The sequence below is a fragment of the Heloderma suspectum genome, chromosome 1, assembly GCF_057233095.1.
Source record: "Heloderma suspectum isolate Gila_16-S chromosome 1, 16-S_ref, whole genome shotgun sequence".
Lineage (NCBI taxonomy): Eukaryota > Metazoa > Chordata > Lepidosauria > Squamata > Helodermatidae > Heloderma > Heloderma suspectum.
Window position 1 is genome coordinate 31,388,835 of NC_139458.1, and position 20,164 is coordinate 31,408,998.

At 46.0% G+C, this 20,164-nt stretch overlaps 1 protein-coding gene across 9 annotated transcripts in view; it reads left to right on the top strand.

Moving 5' to 3' along the window:
• Positions 1 to 20,164, top strand: part of SYNE3 (spectrin repeat containing nuclear envelope family member 3) — a 153,081-nt gene that overhangs the window by 15,177 nt on the left and 117,740 nt on the right. For 2 of the 9 annotated variants that reach the window (XM_084839712.1, XM_084839705.1), the window contains exon 1: positions 19,796 to 19,946. The exons of the other annotated variants lie outside the window; for them this stretch is intronic. The gene's annotated coding sequence lies outside the window, so the exon portion shown is untranslated. Of the gene's footprint in view, positions 1 to 19,795; positions 19,947 to 20,164 lie in introns of those variants that run through there. 9 annotated transcript variants of the gene reach the window in all.

The following is a 20,164-nucleotide window of genomic DNA, read 5'->3' on the forward strand; positions in this document are numbered from 1 at the left end:
ATGGGATGAGGCGATCCTTCAGGTAACCTGGCCCCAAGCCGTTAAGGGCTTTGAATGTTAATACCAGCACTTTGAATCGGGCCCGGAAATGGACTGGCAGCCAGTGCAGCTGGAACAGTACTGGCGTAATATGAGCTCGTTGGCCAGTCCCTGTTAACAATCTTGCTGCCCTATTTTGGACCAGCTGAAGTTTCCGGACCGTTTTCAAAGGCAGCCCCACGTATAACGCATTGCAGTAATCCAGACGAGAAGTTATCAGAGCATGGATCACTGTAGCTAGGCTATCTCTGTCCAGATAAGGGCGTAGTTGCTATACCAGCCTAAGCTGATAAAAAGTGCTCCATGCCACTGAGTTTACCTGTGCCTCAAGTGACAGTTCTGGATCCAAGAGCACCCCCAAACTACAAACCTGATCCTTTAAGGGGAGTGCAATCCCCTCCAGAACAGGTTGAATATCACCTATCCGGGCAGACGAACCACCCACAAACAGTACCTCCATCTTGTCTGGATTGAGTTTCAGTTTATTGGCCCTCATCCAGTCCATTACCGTGCCCAGGCCCTGATTCAGAACAGCCACTGCCTCACCTGGTTTTGATGAGAAAGAGAGGTAGAGCTGGGTGTCATCCGCATATTGATGGCACCTCAGGCCACACCTCCGGATAACCTCCCCCAGCGGTTTCATGTAGATGTTAAACAGCATGGGGGATAAAACAGTGCCCTGTGGAACCCCATGGCATAATTGCCATGGCACAGAGCAATAATCCCCCAGCACCACCTTCTGGAGTCAGCCACCCAAGTAGGAGCGGAACCACTGTAGTGCAGTGCCTCCAACTCCCAACCCAGACAACCTATCCAGAAGGATACCATGGTCAATGGTATCGAAAGCCGCTGAGAGGTCCAGAAAATCAACAGGGTCGCACTCCCCCTGTCCCTCTCCCAATTTTGTAAATTGGAATTTACTTTGTTAATTTAAATGTTTTATGTTGCTGTTTTAATTATAGTTAACTGATTATATTTTAAGCCTCCCAATAACAAATATTTTCGGGGCAGATTACAAAATCTATATAATACACAAACACTATGTGTTTACTGTTTTAAAAATGTACCTTGTAGCTGCTTTGAGGAGACTTTGTCTCGAAAAGCAGGTTAAAAATATCTTAAATGAATAAAATAAATAAAAAGAGAGTTGTAGGGGCTTAGGCGGATGTGGAAACAAAGAGCAGACTCCAGAGGGGCGCTTACGCCCCCACCGATTCTTTCCACCCCACCGATTCTCTCCCGCAAGTGGTGGGTCCTTCCAATTCCATTGTGCAAGCAGGATCCACTGCTTATGCAAGGGAGACTTAGTGCTTCCTGAGGGAACCCTTATGTGAGCTCCACTGAAAAATGAGTCTGGTCATTTTGGGTTGCCCTGGAAATGCTAAATTGCCATTGTGCAAGCAGTGGGGGTCACTTAGGCAGTGGAATTGGCGGGGCAGAAGAGAATCGGTGGGGGTAGAATCGCCACATTGGATTCTACCCTAAGCTCTTTTTGACCTGGGATTTCTGCCTAGCCTAATTACAGATATACAGCTTGGCGTGGTTATTCAGTCATTAAAAAACAGTGTTGTTCATAAGAAAAGAAAATTAAAAATCCACAGTGGGAAATAACCCTTCATTACATGGGTGCACAACCTCAAGTCTACAGCCATAATCTGGCCTGCCTGGGGTCCCAGCCTGGCCCTTTGGAATTCCCCAGTTGGCACCACCAACCATCATTTGGTGATTTCCCTGCTTTTGTGCAGCTGCTATTCCAGAAGGTTGAAAATGTCTTAGTTGCCAGGAGTAAGAGCTCTAAGATAAAATATGCTGGTGTTTTTGGTATTTTGGCTTCATCCCTTCTGCCTTTGGCCACACCCCGTTTTGCCTTCGGCCCTGCCCAGGTCTGGAATGTGGCCTCCGAGAGTTTTTCCAAAACTGAATTTGGCCCTCAAGCTGAAAAAGAGGTTCGACATCCCTGCTTTATTTGGGCCAACCAAAATGTCATGAAATCGTGAGCAAGGTTTTGCGTTCTTCAGAACTCTTCGTCAGGGTGTGGGGCCAGGAAAACAACGCTGGCCAGACGCTGAAGCTGAAAAATCTGCATTTATTTACATGGTGCTTCCAGACAAGGCTTTTTCTCCTGCCATTACCTTGCCTCACTCACGGAATTTTGCGAGGGGTTCTACACGATGTCGTCTTCTGCTCGTAACCCTCCTGTGCTTTTTGCCACTTTTTCCGTCTTTTCTCTTACCACAGAAGATCCGCTAACAAAGAAAAGATGGAATAGCTGCACAGTGCCTTCTAAATGGTAGTGCTAGGAGCCCTCTGTCTAGAAGCAGCCAGGATAGGAAGAGAAAGCAGATGTAATTAGAATGAGCTTTATTGGGTACTGTGCAGGTTTTAGGTTACATCTAGAATTATTATTATTATTATTATTATTATTATTTTATTATTTTATATCCCACCTTTTTCCCAATACTAGGACTCAAGGTGGCTTTACAACATTAAAAACGTATACAGTTAAAACCTATAAATAGAAATATTGTTGTTGTTGTTCAGTCGTTAAGTCGTGTCTGACTCTTCGTGACCCCATGGAAGTAAAAAAATATAATTAAATCATCAATAATATTAAAATTAGATAAAATATCAAAATTGCTGGGATGGAGAAATGCAGAGTGTCAGATTGCCCCATTTTTGGAAAAGAGAAGCAGTAATCTGTCTTGAGCCTTAAGTGAAACACAAAGGTTCTTTATTTGGTAGTGAAGAGAAGTAAAAAGAAACATGGCAATTTTTATATTAGCAGGTTAGTAAAAGGCATTCTGCATATGCTCAGAAGCACTCTTCTTTATTATTTGTTCCAAAATGATGCACTGGATAGTCATTCCAGACAGATTCTGGGACTTGGATTCAAGCCCTGTCTTCAGCACCAAAGAAGGTAATTAATTCTTCTCTCAGATTGAAGATAACAGTCAGGATTCCCTCCGCGGGGCATTCCTCCTGAGGCTCCACGGCCTGGATTGGAGAGCTCAGCGAGCCAGATTACGCTCACAGGCTGTGGGTTCTGCACCCCTGCTTTAGGCTACCCCTACACATTTGCACCCAATCCAGACAAGAGGCTGTTCTCCTAAACAAACAAGCTTTGCAAAAGTAATATTGTTCCAAGATGTTGACTTTCATCCCTACAAAGCCAGTGACAAAAGACCCATTAGATGTAAGTAATCAAGGACTCTGTGCTTTGCAGAAATGAATCACAGTTTTAGGAGCGTAAAACAGGGCTTTGGACGTCTGGCCTTTTCAACACTCACCGAAACCCATCCTGAGAGCAACAGATTCAATTGAGTCCCTCCCAGGAAGCCATCACACAGCCTGCTTACAATAAAGACGGTGACTCACAGGGGCTTGAGCTCTTCACTTCTGCTATATTAAGCAGCCCAGCCCCATTTAATGACAGGAGCTTCTGCTCTAGCCTAATCTACTCAGTGGAAAAATAAGACCTTATTTTTTGGCGTGGATTTTGCAATACTGATTATTGTGCCTACGGCTAATGTACAGTCCTTGATGGGTTGGTTTTGCCCATGTTGTGCAGAAATTAATGTTTAGGTCTTAATTGCTCTGCTTTCTAGAGCAGATGCGACACAGCATAGACCTTTGATCTCAGGGTGTTTTCCCCCTACAATGTGTATTATTATTTTATATAGCTTTAATGGGGTACATGCAGGGTGCTGCAAAATCTCTCCATTGTCCTGCACTGTGTGGCACAATGTCCTTGGGTTTGTAGCAAATGCAACACCAAGCGCCATGGGTGTGTCCATACCATTTGTTTCAACAGCTGATTCAATGGATATTTCATCCCAGTCACGTCCCTCACTTGGGCTCTACTTATGAATGCCATGTAATATGGATGCCAAGATGTAATTAATTACATCTTTATTTACTGTACTAATAAAGCAAGATACAAGATGACTATGTCTACTTCTGCCTGTTCCTCCCCTGGTTCATTCCTCTCCCTGCCTCTGTAGAGGTAAGAATAGGGAGGGGCTTTGTGGCGAGGCCTCAGCTTTGCCTGCAAAAGGTCCCGGGTTCAGTCCCTGGCATCTCCAGCTAGATTTGGGAAAGACTCTTCTCAGCCTGAAAACCTGGAGAGCAGGGATGGGAAAATGAGGAATGTTCGAGCTCGTTGAAGTCCTCTGTTTTCCACCTCGATGCTCATGACTCATCTCAACCCGTTATTGTTCCCGAATGTGTGACGCTTGTTTTTTTTCTGAACAGGAAAAGCGCACACTTTTGAAACATGAAACGTCGTATACACTTTTCCAAGCATGCACCCAAAGGCACATCTCCCTCCCATAGGCTAAAGCGTGAAAATGCAGTTTTGGAGGGAAATGCACATTTCCAGAAGTGCACACCCACACAAGTGTGTATTTCTGGAAGTGCGCACTCATGCAAGTGTGCACTTTCAAACGCAAACACAAGCTCAGGGCATTGCGAAAATTTCCCGGGAGTTACGCTCCTGCTCATTTTCAGGGTTGCGAATGGGATGATCTGCAAACAGTAAGAAGAGTCTTGTACATCTCTACTGGAGAGCCACTGCCAGTCCGTGTAGAAAGTACTAAACCAGACAGACCAAAGGTCTGACTCAGTATAAGGCAGCTTCCTGAATTCCTAAATGTGGAATCCTGCTTCCCAGTCTAAGCAGAGGAGAAGGCCGGCAATCTTGTTCCCTGCACTTCCAGTGTGTTTAAAGCAGCCTTCCCCAACCTGGTGCCCTTGAGATGTGTTGTGCTACAACTCTTGTCATCCCCAGCCAGTATGGAATAATGGGAGTTGTGGTTCAAGACATCAGGGGGGCACCAACTTGCCCCAACCTGGTGCCCTTGAGATGTGTTGTGCTACAACTCCCGTCATCCCCAGCCAGTATGGAACAATGGGAGTTGTGGTTCAAGACATCAGGGGGGCACCAACTTGCCGCAACCTGGTGCCCTTGAGATGTGTTGTGCTACAACTCCTGTCATCCCCAGCCAGTATGGAATAATGGGAGTTGTGGTTCAAGACATCAGGGGGGCACCAACTTGCCCCAACCTGGTGCCCTTGAGATGTGTTGTGCTACAACTCCCGTCATCCCCAGCCAGTATGGAATAATGGGAGTTGTGGTTCAAGACATCAGGGGGGCACCAACTTGCCCCAACCTGGTGCCCTTGGGATGTGTTGTGCTACAACTCCTGTCATCCCCAGCCAGTATGGAATAATGGGAGTTGTGGTTCAAGACATCAGGGGGGCACCAACTTGCCCCAACCTGGTGCCCTTGAGATGTGTTGTGCTACAACTCCCGTCATCCCCAGCCAGTATGGAATAATGGGAGTTGTGGTTCAAGACATCTGGGGGGCACCAACTTGCCCCAACCTGGTGCCCTTGAGATGTTTTCGGCTACAACTCTCAACATCCTCTCCCCTATGAGAGAAGGGTATAATAGCTGGGATTGTTTTGTTGGGATTGTTCTCCAACAGCTTGGAAAAAAGGAGAAGGGGAGACATGACAGAGGTGTACCAAAAATTATGCATGGTGTGGAGAATATGGATAGGGAGACATTTTTCTCCCTCTCTCAAAATACTAGAACCCGGGGTCATCCCATGAAGCTGATTGGTGGGAGATTTAGGACAGATAAAAGGAAAGACTTCTTCACACAGCACATCATTAAACTATGGAATTCGCTACCACAGGATGTCGTGACGGCCATCAATTTGGATGGCTTTAAAAGGGGGTTGGACACAAAGTTATGGAGAAAGAGGCTATCGATGGCTACTAGATGGCTATGTGCTACCTCCAGTAGCAGAGGTAGTGAGCCTGTGTACACCAGTTGCTGGGGAACATGGTTGGGAGGGTGCTGTTGCGCTCATGTCCTGCTTGTGGGTTCCTGGTTGACAGCTGGTTGGCCACTGTGTGAACAGAAAGCTGGACTAGATGGACCCCTGGTCTGATCCAGCAGGGCTCTTCTTATGTACTTATCCCCAGTCAGCAGGGCATGATGGGAGTTGTAGTTCAACATCTGTCAGGCACCAGGTTGGGGAAAGCTGGTTTAAACGTAAAAGCGTGCTGTCCACTGAGTTGCAACCTCGCAAACCTGGCTCCACTGAAAGAAAATCAGCACAAGGTACTGACTTTCCCTACAGTGGTCCTCACAGGTTCTGGACGGGCATTGCTGTCTTCCCTGCAAGTGGATCTGTTCTCAAGGAGGAGGACTGCACTTCCTGTTTAACATTGAGGGCTGTAGCACTTCCTTTTAACTAGATCCGTTGCTGACAAAGGAGGACTGTGACCGCTCCTTGCAAGTGGACGTATGTGAGTTGAAGGTCTGTCTCCTCCTCCTCCTCCTCCTCCTCCCCCTCCCCCTCCCCTCATGCATAAAGGGTAACCAAAGAATGTGTCTGGGCAAGAAGATAATAACATAAAAAGCTTATACTAGAAAACAATTGACTGGAAGCCACAACCAATCTAGTTTACTCCCAGCATGAACTTTTATAGGCCCCAGTCTGATGAAATAGGGTGTTACCTAGGCAAGCTCACATCAAGCTAAGTCATTTTGGCTCAAAGATGCCTAGGGACTCTGTCTTGTTATTTTAACCACACACTTTAACTGGAACTGTGGATCTGGTTTAGAATCTTATCACCAAGCTAGGTGTGCAGGGAACAGTTCTCCTCCCCTTCCCGAAGCACCATGTTGCATGGGGTTTGGGTCCTCCTTTCCCTGAATGGGCCGTATTACTTTCAATTACTCTTTGGGTGTCCTCTGGTCTGCTGGGTGGATTGATAAGGAATTAAAGCCGGCTCTTTATGGTTGGACTGTAGGGGCTGGATGCTCTGAACTGGTGCATCCAAAACCCAAAGGGTGTTGTCACAGGTGAGGTTTAAAGCAGCAGAACTTCCAACATCTCACCAATGAAAACAGGGACACTTAAAACACTAAGGGTACAATCCTACGCACTTTTAGAAAGAAAAAAGTCCTACAACTCCCAGCATTCCCCAGCCAGCTGCTGGCTGGGAAATGCTGGGAGTTGTAGTACCTTTTTCTGTCTAAAAGTGCACAGGATTGTGCCCTAAGCTACATGCATGGCCAGTTCCCATACAGGTGTGTCCTTAAAATAACAAGAGTCCCTAGGCACCGTGGAGCCAAAATGACTTACGATGGCATCGGCTTTCCTACACAACGTACAGCCTATTCCATTTGCCACTCTCATTCTGCCATCATGGATCACTGACTGCAGAGGACCTCTGTCCACCCTTAGTACACATTGCTGAAGGCACCTCTTGCATTCTTTGTGTTTTATTAATGTACTCTAAATAGGCTCTCCTGAACGGATTTAGAAGATTCTTCTGATTTGGATGGCTTTAAAATGGGGTTAGAGGAAAAAAACTATCAGTGGCTACTGGTCCTGCTGGCTGTGTGCTACCTCCAGTACCATGAGGCTGGGCAACATGGGTGGGAGGGTGCTGTTGCGCTCATGTCCTGCTTGTGGGTTCCTGGTCAGCATCTGGCTGGCCAGTGTGTGAACAGAATGCTGGATTGGATGGACCCTTGGCCTGATCCAGCAGGGCTCTTCTTATGTTCTTATGTTCTTATACTTGTTCTTTAGGTTAACTAAACTTAATGCCAGAAAAGCATAATTGTTCTGTAACAAGTTACCAGTAATTCAAAGTGAACCTCACCAGCAGCAGTGGGAGAAATGGAAGTCTGGCAGCTACATGGAGCTCTGGTGTTTTTGTGCATGCCTTCTCATGCATGCTAGGGACAAGGTGCATCTTCCTCCCCTTGTCACTCAGAGATTTAGTGTGCAATCCTATGCATGCTTAGAAAAAAGGCCTGCACCTCCCAGCATTCTCCAGTCAGCATGCTGGCTGGAGAATGCTGGTAGTTGTAGGACTTTTTTCTGTCTAAACATGCCATTTGGCAGGGCTGTGAATCCATTCCGGATTTCAGTCAGAACCAGTCAGAGCTCTAAAGGAGCTATCCAAGGTTCTGGAACCTATCCCCCAAATAGGTTCACCACCTTCGATAGCTCCTTTAGAGTTTTGGCTGGTTCTGACTGAAACCTAGAATGGATTTACAGCCCCACCGAAATCGGAGCCACCAGCCTCCACTGGATTGTGCCCTTAACTTCTAGCAATCTGGATTAAGGGGCTGAAACTCTAGTAGTGACTCATACACTCAGGAAGTTTTTAAAAGGCATCTTCCCCAAGGCAAATTAGGGACAAAATCCAAACAGTGATTTACCAAGGATGTGCAGCAGAAAATTGGAATCATCTCTGACAAATAGGAAATTATTGGAGCACTCTAAACAGCACTTGTTTGAGTCATTAGTAATGTGAATGAGAGATGGACATGAGCCAGAATGCTCATTCACATAACAAATGCTGCTCCTTCTCTTTCTTTTCCAGGTGAACATTGCAATCAGATGGTGGAAGGGGAGCTGGAAGGCAATTTGAGCCCCTGGTGTGTTAAGCATCCTATTTGTCATGCTTTTCCTTTAAGTTAAACAACACAGCTTGGTAGGATTTAATGGATACCACCAATTATGCAATGACAGGGGAGGGACCGTACTTTACACAGAAGAAGGTCTCAGGTCCCATCCCTGGTAGGACTAGTTTAAAGATCAGGGAGCAGGTGACGGAAATGAGACCCTGTTCAAGCAGACAATACTGGATTGGATAGACAAATAGTGTAACCTATTATTTATTTATTTACTCATTTATTGCATTTAAAATTCCACCTTTTTTCTACCTTAAGGAACCCAAGGTGTGTACATAATCCTCCTCCTCTCCATGTTATCCTCACAACAACAACAACAACAACAACAACCTTGTGAGGTAGGTTGGGCTGAGAGTCTGTGACTTGCCCAAAGTCACCCAGTGAGCTTCCGTGGCCACGTGGGGACTAGAACCAGGAACTCCTGGCTCCCAGTCCAACACTCTAGCCACTACACCACGCTGGGATGTTTTATATACTGTAGGATATGGGCCAGCTCGAGGTTTGAGGTAGCCCTGGGCAGTGTCCTCTGATGTATTTATTTATTTATGTACTCTCCAATGTATTCATTCATTCATTCATTCATTCATTCATTTCTATACCACCCAATAGCTGAAGCTCCACTGAATTCTAGAAACCGGCCCTGTAGTTTGATCAGAATTTCCTTTTCCATTTTAAAGACAGAATTGTGGAGTTAGTTTCTTGAAGTCACTGGAAATAGTTAAAAGAGCATGCAAACTAGACCTCTTTCACCACTAGGCCTTGCCATTTAACCCCAGAAACACAATCTTAGCTGGACCATGGAGGATTCAGTTTGTGGGATGCACAAAGCCAGCAAGCCTCCTTCCAGATTAAGCCCTTCCTGAAGTCCTATTCAGACATTCCTGATTAGGATAGAATCGGTGCATGGAGGCAGTGGAGGCTGGTGGTTCCAATGTCAGTAGGGCGCTGCATCTGCTCCGGGTTTCAGTCAGAACCAATCGAAACTCTAGAGGAGCTATCCAAGGTGTGGAAGCATACGTTGATCCAATCTGTGTGCACAGGGTCTACAACCAGACAAGCGTACAGACTCTGTGCAGCATGTCCGCACATAGGACCTGTGCATACAGAGTTTATTGGTGCATGGAGGTAAGGGGCAAAGCCAGTGGGCATGATCTCAGTTTCTTCCCACTTCTGTCTAAACTCAGAACGTCTAAACAGAGCTTTATAAATATAGCTGTAAAATCTTTCACTGTGAAGACGTTATAGCTATATTAGAGCAATCACAAGGGACACTTTATCATGGTGTTTAGAGGAGTGCCGAAAAAACATTTAAGTCCAAATTTATCAGGATTCTTTGAGAATGTTGCAAGAATCCCTTTAGTTTTGCCAATTTGATTCCCACTGGCGAGGTGAGGAATTTGGATGATGCATTCTATCCCTTAGTAATAAGAACTGCGGTTTCTAAAAGGCGGGGGGGGGGGGGTTAGAGCGGATGTTGTTTGGATGAAATCTGGGTATGTTTAATTTCAGCTCTGCATGTAAATCCACAAAAGTTTTAAATATAATGAGCAATGCTGAGCATTTACTTTATCTCTGCACTGAAAATCCCAAGTTTTCATTGTAAAAAGTGTTTTTCTAGAAGAAAACTGGGTGAGTAACTCCTATGCATGCTTACTGTCACTTGACAGAAACTTGACACCGTTACAGAACTGTCACTTGAGGCACAGAAAGAAAACTTGACACTGTTAAAGAACTGTCACTTGAGGCACAGGTGAACTCAGTGGCACAGAGCACTTTTTATCAGCTAAGGCTGGTATACCAACTACGCCCTTATCTGGACAGAGATAGCCTAGCTACAGTGATCCATGCTCTGATAACTTCTCGTCTGGATTACTGCAATGCGTTATACGTGGGGCTGCCTTTGAAAACGGTCTGGAAACTTCAGCTGGTCCAAAATAGGGCAGCAAGATTGTTAACAGGGACTGGCCTGAGAGCTCATATTACATCAGTACTTTTCCAGCTGCACTGGCTGCCAGTCCATTTCCGGGCCCGATTCAAAGTGCTGGTGTTAACATTTAAAGCCCTTAACGGCTTGGGGCCAGGTTATCTGAAGGATCGCCTCATCCCATATGTGCCTGCCCAGACCTTAAGATCATCGTCAGCGGCCCTTCTCCGTGAGCCCCTGCCAAAGGAAGTGAGGCGGGTGGCTACTAGGAGGAGGGCTTTTTCTAAGGATGGACAAAAGTCCCTTACCTGGTCCCGCAGCTTGCTTCGCGGTGGGGGGGAGGCGCTTTGGTTCTCCCCCCAAAGTTCTTGGCAGGGGGGGAGGTGCCCCGCCCGGCCGAAATTCAGGCCGGGGGGGAGCGCCCCGTCTCCCCAGCCGCGAAATAAAAAAAAAAAGTAAAAAAAAACACACACGTGATAGGCTACGTAACGATTTACATAGCCTATCACGGTGTGATTTTCAAAGTCAGCCGTGATAGGCTACGTAAATCTTTACATAGCCTATCACGGGTGACTTTGGGGGGAAAAAAAGCGCGTACACAAATGGCGGCGCCCATGGGTGCCGCCATTTGCGTTCCTTGTTTGGGCAGGGGTAGTCTACGTAAAGATTTACGTAGTCTACGACGAAAATAAGGGCAACGCAAATAGCGTTGCCCTTATTTTCGCCGTAGTCTACGTAAATCTTTACATAGACTACCGCTGCCCAAATAAGGAACACAAATGGCGGCGCCCATGGGTGCCTCCATTTGCGTATGCACTTTTTTTTTTTCAAAGTTTTTTCAAACTTTGAAAATCTAGCCGTGATAGGCTACGTAAATCGTTATGTAGCCTATCACGTGTTTTGTTTTGTTTTTACTTTACTTTGTAATGGCGGTGGCGGCAGCCGGTCGGGAGACCGGCCACCGCCCCCGCCCCCGCCAAAACACCGCTGGGACCCGCCGCCGAGAGGGACATTCGAAGGAAGTAATGGGGGGGGCGGAGAATTTCACCACCAATTTCAGGGAGCCGAATGCGTTGGCATTCGGCCTCCCGGAGATTCGTGGAGAAATTCTCTGCCATCCCTAGCTTTTTCTGCTGTGGCACCCCGGCTCTGGAATGAGCTTCCTAGCGAGGTTCGCCTGGCACCTACATTGTATTCCTTTCGGTGCCACGTGAAGACCTTTTTATTCTCCGAGGCATTTTAGCATTTTTAGCATTTTAGCTTTCTGAACTTCTAGCTTTGCTGTTTTAAATCTGTATTTTAAACTCCTGCACTGCTGCTAGGTTTTATTGTGGTTGCATTGTTATATTGTGGCTTTAATGTTCTATATATTTTAAATTGTTTTATTGTGTGCTGTTTGGTTTTAATTTTTGTGAACTGCCCAGAGAGCTTCGACTATTGGGTGGTATAAAAATAAATAAATAAATAAAATTACTTTGAAGTAAGTCCCTCTGAGGTCCATGGGATTTGAGGTCAATGGGATTTATTCCCAGGTAACAATATTCAGGATCACTGCCTATGTGCTTTTCTCCCCCCCCCCCGTAAAGTGAAGACAAATACGTATTGTGTGTTTATTTCAAAATACTTTAATCCTGCTTTTAAAAACTGTAACAACATAAACTACATCAATACAGTAATAAGTGTATCCTTCCTTCTTTGACATAGCAACTTCATTTGCCCTCATCAGTTAATACTATCCCCACCAATTAATCAACTAATGTTTAATTTGATTAATCTACTGACAAAACAATTTAAAGGAAATAAACAAAATAAACAAATACATACATCCAAGTGTATCCTTCGTTCTTATGCCCTCCAGGAATGCCCCTTTTTGGCTGCTCCACACTCCTCTTGTGAACGTGGAGCACGGAGCTGTTCCACACTGCCTCAAAGGCAGAGCAGAAGTGGGGGAAGGTCGGTTCCCAGAAAACCAGATATCCTAAGGCCATCTAGCCGCTGTCTAGCGGCCAAGGGATTGCTTCCTAAACCACTTAAGGCTTGCAGCCCCAATAATTACCAGCCAGAATGAAGGGCAAGGGGGTAGTTCTGCCAAACATGTTTTTATAGAACTAGACAGTATTTCGTAAGTAAGGCTCCCATAAACAGCAGAGATGTCTCTATATACTAAGAAATCAAGGATGTCTTTAATAACCAATCTGGAGGAGCTTTGATAAAGAAATTTGTGATCTCTGGATGGATGGCGTTACTCTAGATCAGGTCAGCGTTGACTGAAAGTCATTACTATCTGATCAGTCTCTGGTGGTTTCAGTGAAGAGGTGCTGGCTTTTTTCCAGTTTTTAATGGACTGCTGAACTATCTTTTTGGCAATTTTTGTGCTGAGCCGAAGAACACGGCCTGTACGAGAAATAATGTATCATACTGCAACATCCTCGAGGTTGAATTAGTGACAGGTTACTGTGGGGCGAGTTGCTTACATTGTACATATGCCATACCATGCCAGGCTTCCCTTGGGCCCTAGGAAGAGTCCGAGTACATGTTTTCGCTGCATGGATTGACTTGAGTACCAGGAGGAATGTAGTGAAGTGAGTGACAGCCTGTATAACGTCCTTTGTTACACTGGTCAGCAAAAATGGCATCAAGCTTGGGAGGTGACAACTTGGCCTATGGCACACTATTCAGCCCAAAGGAACTGGCATGGGTGTTCTGGGCAGACGAGGTATTTAGGGGCAATGCTAGGCCTGGGAGCACAGGAGGCAAAGCCAGCCAAATAATTTCTCATCTGAATAATCTCAAATAAAATAATTCCTCAGTTAATTTGCACCCTATGCATGATCATCCCAGATCAATAGAAAAAGTCCCGTCCCCCCCGCAAGCTTAACTGCCATGCAGGGAGATTCCCCTCCCCCACCTTTGGCTCTGTCCCCTTTGCCTTTGCCCCCCTAGCCCGCCATGGGAATGCAGCCCCCAAAAGCTTCTCTCCAAGTGGAATTTGGCCTTCGGGCTGAAAGAGGTTCCCCGCCCCTGGTGTAGCATTATATCTGAACCTAGCCATTCAGCCACAGTTTTCCATTTCAGACATAACGATAAACTGTGGTTTACTTTAACCATGGTTTGTGAAACAGGGATTATTCTGGCCCAACTGACCAGTTCTAAAAAGAAACTTACCAGACCTGTTCATGCAACTTGGAACCCCATAAAGAGCATCTCTCATTCTCTCTGGCGGCATGGAATAAGAGGCAGCGATGTACAGTGGGAATGGGGTGTCACTGAAAAATAATGAACAGCTCCTAATGCTACGAAATCCTTGATGGTCCGCAGTCACTGTACTTCCTTCCACTGTACATTTGGAAGGGTAAATCTCTTCATTACATTCTTCAAAGCCCCCGGATCCTCTTTTAAATAAATCCGTCTTTAAACCTGCCTTTGTTATGGTACTTACCAATCACTCCCATCAGGCCCTGGAGAGGCTGGCAGCTACCTAGAGCTAACAAAATTACTACAAAGGCCACATGAATTGTAAATTTCCCCTGTTCTCAGGCAACATCCTGTGACTGGTACTAGAGTGCTTCCAGGGAAGCTTGTTTTCTCATACAGTGCCAAATCCCAATTTAATCTGGGAGATGAGCAGGGATCATCAGTGTCTGATTCAAAGAGCCTGCTTAAAGGAAATGGTTATGGTTGGACAGCTGCAAGGTTATTACCACCCCAAAATTGTTCAGTACCAGCGATATTCCTAGATTGATTCCTTAGTCCCTGTAGATCTGGATAGGACTCAGCTTCAGACTTGGGAAGCACCTGCCCAAGCCTGCCTGGAGGTCTCATCGTCCCACCCTTATGGCTGAAAGGAAAGGCACTCTGTGTATGCTCAAATGCACTTCTTGATCACTCCCTCTCATGTTCCAGGGCTGAGCCCTGGTCTTGGCAAGAGGTTCTAGTGCCAAATAGGGATGTGCAAACCTTGTCCGGGTTCTCCAGGAGCCCACCCAGCCCTTGCTCCCGCTCGCTGGTCCCCAAACTGCGCTCGAGCCCCTCCTGTGCTTGGCGAGTGGCCTGCACTCACCCTGGCAGCCTCATTGAGTTCCGCAGTAGCCATTTTTGGGGAAATAAAATGGCAATTGCAAAATGTGCATATTTGCATATGTGCGGAAATGTGCATTTTTGTGAATGCACATATTTGCGTATGCGCAGCTTTGCATATGCGTGAAGATGCGCATTTGCAAAAATGCACATATTTGCATACACAAAATGCACATTTTTGTGCACGTGCAAACATGCACATTTTTGCGATCGCCGTTTTATTTTTCAAAAAATGGCAACCGTGGAGCTCAATGAAGCTTCTGGGGTGAGTGCAGGCCACTCGCTGATGCAGGAGGGGGTGAGTGGGGGCAGGGGCTCAGCGAGCAGGGCTCAGGGGTGCAGGCAGGGGGGATTCCGCCGGGTTCCCGGATGGAATTCGGTGCCCACGCCACCCCTAGTGCCAAACTCTGACTCAAAAGAAGTATTCAGCCTGAATCCATAACTAGGACAGCATAATGGCATTAGCTGGTGGCCTCTGGTTTCTCATGTTTCTATGCAGAGGGTCCCAGGTTCAATTTTTGGAATCTCCAGTCAGAGTATGGCAGGGGTCCCCAACCTTTTGGGTTGGTGGACACACATTTGCAATTTTGGGAGTGTGGGCCCTTTCACAAAAAGGTTGCTATGGATGGGGGGAGGGGGCTTGCCCATTCGTAAAACAGCTACCATGTTGGGCATGGCTGATCACAAAACTCATTTCTGAGAAGGCAAATTGGTAAGACTAAAAGAAAAAGTAGCTTGCCCAAGAACCAAAGTACAAGGCAGAGGTGGGGTCTGAACTCCAAAACTATGCTTTTGAACCCAAATAAAGATGATGCTGGAGGGTAGCACTTCACTATTTAGTTATTTAGGTATTATTCAAATGTATATGCTGATATAGGTCTCAAAGTGGTGAACATAAAATACAATGGCATAAAAACAACAATAAATGTAGCAATAAAAACAACACAATGCAAATCAGGGAGCAATAAAACTGCACTCCCCTGCTGTGTGCTACAAACCAGAGCTGGCTGGGTCACACTTCAAGGAAAGCCTGTGTAAAGAGATGAGTTTTAACAAGATGTCTGAAGGTCAGAACTGTGGGGGCCTGGCTAATGTCAATTAGGGGAGGGTGGGTGCCACAGCACTAAATGCTGCAAGTGCTCCTGAGGTGAAGCTATGTAGAATGCTAGCCTCCCTGTTTGAAAAACAATTTAATTTTTACAAATCTTAAGAAATAAAAATCAGGAGGGGTAGGAAACCTGGCATGTGTCAAGAGGTGCTGGAGACCCTAGGAGTAGACAGTACTGGGCTGGATGAACAAATGCTGTGACTTAGCTTTAGGGATGTGCGAATTGGCAAAGTTCTCTGAATTCCATCTCGAAGCTTGTTTCGATTCGAGTCCATATCAGATTGTGAGCGTTGTTTTTCCCTTTTCGCATGAAAATCTGTGCATGTTTTCATGCGTTTGCTTCCAAATGTACGCATCAATTGTGCTCATCTTTGAAATGTACTCCTTCTTCTACCATTGATTAAGGCGTATTTGTGACCATTTTTCAAATGTATACACTTTTCATGCACATTTTTCAAATGTGCGCATGCTGTCAAACGCATTTTTGGGGGTGCGCGAATAACATTGCATGCTCGGAAATGTATGGACTTTGACCGCCGATTGCATCTGAGTCCGTATTCGATCCGGAAGCTGCAAACTGGGTAAATCCTGACTCCAAACGACCTGAAACAAATTTCTCATACATCCCTATTTAGCTTAAGGCTGCTTCCTAATAATTCCTAATGGGTTTCTTCACCAATCTAATTCAAGATAAGGCCTACTTATCGCCTGTTTGGTTGGATCCAGATTTAGATACCTGTAGCTGGGCTTGCAGAAGCAGCACATTTGTTCCTCCCCACAGCAGCCCCTCGAGCCCCCTGAAAATGCTGCAGACGGTTGCAGGATCCTGCTGAATGGGTTGATCTCGGGGGGGGGGGCAGAAGGGATCCCTGAAAATCGGGCAGAGGCACCTTCCATGAACAGAGCTTTCCCATCAATGGAACACAGATCCTGGGTCTAACCCATGATACTGCCCAAGAGGTCATCACATAACTGAAATAGTAGATAATACAAGAAAACAGTATTCTTAAGTATTACCCAGCAATATCCCAGGGAATGGATTTTTGTAATCCTACTCAAATAGAGTGGGGCTTGTTTTCAAAGCTCTCTTCTTTGCCTAATGGCTGACTTGTTACATGTCACAAATAGAGATGTGAATGCCTGGGGGGGAAAGTCCAAAAACCAGGGGGTGGGGAATCAGGGGAAAAAAAGTATGTTTTTCCCAGGGATTTTGGGAGGGGGGGAAGGGGGCAAGGGTTCTGCATGTTTCTGTTTTCCCCCCAGTTTTTTCCCAGGCCTCTACATCTCTTGTTACAAACAATTCCATGAGTAGAGGAGAATTGCAGGTTGCCACCACCATATATATTACAAACAGACTAGACTGCTAAGAGCAGCATCCGTTAAGTATTATAGATTAATTACTGTGCCGGAATAATCTTTTAAGTAACTCTATCACTTTCATTGTGTTAAATGGACTAGATTTTCTTTCCGGGAGAGACATGGGCATCCAGCATATCCAAGAAGACCTGACGTCCCTATGTGCCACTATTACGAAATCCACATCTGGATGCAGAATGACTCTTCCTTCTATTTGTGATAACCAAGAAAAGCTGGGGTGGTGCTACCCCTTGTCTGTGCTTTTTCCTTTGGGCCTGGGAGGCTCTCAAAGGCCAAGGCAAGGGACAGCACATTTGTTCCTTGTGCACACCTCTCCTCGTCACAGGAGCTGCTAAGCGTAAGGTCCAATAACCTTGTATTTGCTCTTTGGAGGCAATCCAGTTTGGGGACTGTGAGGGGATGGTTGCTACTCAGCCCTGGCAACCAGGTGGCCACCAGTGAACTACTAATGAATGGTTGTGGATAGGATTTAAATGGTGTTCATTTTTTTTCCCAGATTTTTGGCATTAATTCTTAATCCCCTGGGCTATTTTGTCCTAAAATGGGGAAAAATCCGTAATCCCCAGCAAACCTCAGCCTAATTTCAAAACTGGTGATCAGTTCTGACCTCTGGCAAGAGCGATTTGTCACTCCCTGGATTTGTCCCTCGCTGGGCGAGGAGGAAGAGAGAGGACGGGAGAGAAGGGTATGGCAGAAAGAGAGAGAAAGAGAGAGGTGGCAGAGAAAGAAATAGGGATAGACGGATCTGTTAATCGATGGACTGTGAACAAATGGGTTTGACCTGGTAAGGTTTTGTTCCTTGTGCAAATGCCAAACGTGTCAAAAAACCATCTGAAACTGGTGTTAGGTCAGACTTTTAAGGTGCAATCCTATGCATGTTTAGACGTTAAAAAGTCCTACAACTCTCAGCATTCCCCAGCCAGCTATGCTTGTAGGACCTTTTAATGTCTAAACATGCCTAGGTTTGCACCCTTATGGTGTTAAAAATGGGAAGACTAAGACAGAAACTGGGAGGAGTCAATTTCAGACATTCAAGGAAGAGAACGGGTGTGTTTTTATTTTTCTCCTGTTAGTCCAAAAGAACTGAAACAAAAGGCCAGCATGCAGCAGGGTGCGTCTGTTGAAAAGGTGGATGAGATTTAAATAGCACAAATCCCCGAGCAACTCTGTGGAGCTCAGGTCACCATCTAACAAACTGGTTAACTTCTGTAGAGGATTAATGTTTGGAATCATTAAATCTGACAGATGCCTGTGGAACAGAAACTAGTCAACAGTATTAAAAGAGGGAGTAGACTAACAGGTTCCAATGTGTGTGAGAGTTAATTTCTGGAAAAGGAATCGGTGCTACGGTCATGGTTGAACAAAATGCAGCAATGGCCGCTAATGTGGACTGCTTTAAAAGGAAGCTAGAGAGATTCATGGTGGATAAGGCTATCAATGGCTACTAGTCCTCATGATGGCTATGTATTACTTCCAGTCGCAGAGGGAGCATACCTCTATGCCAGCTGCTAGTGAACACAACTGGGAGGGTGCTGTTGCACTCATGTGCTACTTGTGGGCTTCCTATGGGCATCTGGTTGGCCACTGTGGGAATGGAATGCTGAACTAGAGGCTTTTGGTCTGATTCAGCACGGCTCTTCTTATGTTCTTATGTTAACATCAATATGAAGTTGCCTTATACGAGTTAGACTATTAGTCCATCTAGTTCAATATTGTTTCTGCTGTAACTGGCAGTGGTTCTCCAAGTCTCATGAAGGATCTTCCGCAACCATCCTCTTTTGAACAGGAGATACCGGGGGTTGATCCTGTGACCTTCTGCATGAGCTGTCTGGGCTGTTCCATGAAGTGAAGACCCCTTCCCTGAATAGAGCTTCTTCTTTAATCCCTGTTCTTTAAACTGATCTTGCTAGATTTGGTTTTCCCCTTCCCTGTTACTCATAATTTCCTGGCTGTTGCATCTTCTTCTTTTTTTACTCCTTCCATATACTGCTCGCAAAAACAGACAAAAAGAATGTAGGGATGGCGGAGAATTCCTCCCCAAATCTTCGGGGGGCCGAGTGCCAACGCATTCGGCCCCCCGAAATCGGCAGTGAAATTCTCCGCCCCCCCGCCCCCCCCCAGGATGGGACTTACCTTTGGCGAATGTCCCTCCCGGCGGCGGGTCCCGGCGGCGGTTCGGCAGCGGTTCGGCACGGGCGGGGGTGGCGGCCGGTCTCCCAACCGGCTGCCGCCGCCGCCATTGCAAAAAAAAAAAAACTAAAGTAAAAAAACACACACACACACACCCGCGATAGGCTATGTAACGATTTACGTAGCCTATCACGGCTAGATTTCCAAAGACAGCTGTGGTAGACTACATAAATCGTCATGTAGCCTATCACGGGTGACTTTGGAAAAAAAAAAAGCGCGTACGCAAATGGCGGTGGCCCATGGGCGCCGCCATTTGCTTTCCTTATTTTGGCATGTCTAGTCTACGTAAAGATTTACGTAGACTACGGCGAAAATAAGGGCACGCTATTTGCGTTGCCCTTATTTTCACCATAGTCTACATAAATCTTTACGTAGACTAGACGTGCCAAAATAAGGAACGCAAATGGCGGCACCCATGGGCCGCCGCCATTTGTGTATGTGCTTTTTTTTTTTTCAAAGTCACTCGTGATAGGCTACGTGACGATTTACGTAGCCTATCACGGCTGACTTTGCAAATCTAGCCATGATAGGCTACGTAAATCGTTACGTAGCCTATCACGGGGTCTTTTTTTTTTGTTTTACTTTTTGTTTCGCGGCCGGGGAGACAGGGCGCTTCTCCCCGGCCTGAATTTCAGCCGGGCGAGGCGGGAAGCCTCCCCCCCTTCGCCTGAACTTCGGGGGGAAAAGCGAACGCCTCCCCCCCCACCGCGAAGCCAAGCTGCGAAAAGGTAAGTGACTTTTGTACATCCCTATAAGAATGTTAAAGATTTTGCTTGACATGGCAGCTTCTCACTAAGTTCCAAAGATATGGGTGAATTCTCCAAATCCTGTCTGATTCTTCATCTACTTGTTACAGCTGCATCCCACTCTTCAATGAGGAGGCTCAAAGTAGCAGCAACCCTACAAAGCAGGTTAACCTGACAATCAGTAATTATGGTAATATCAT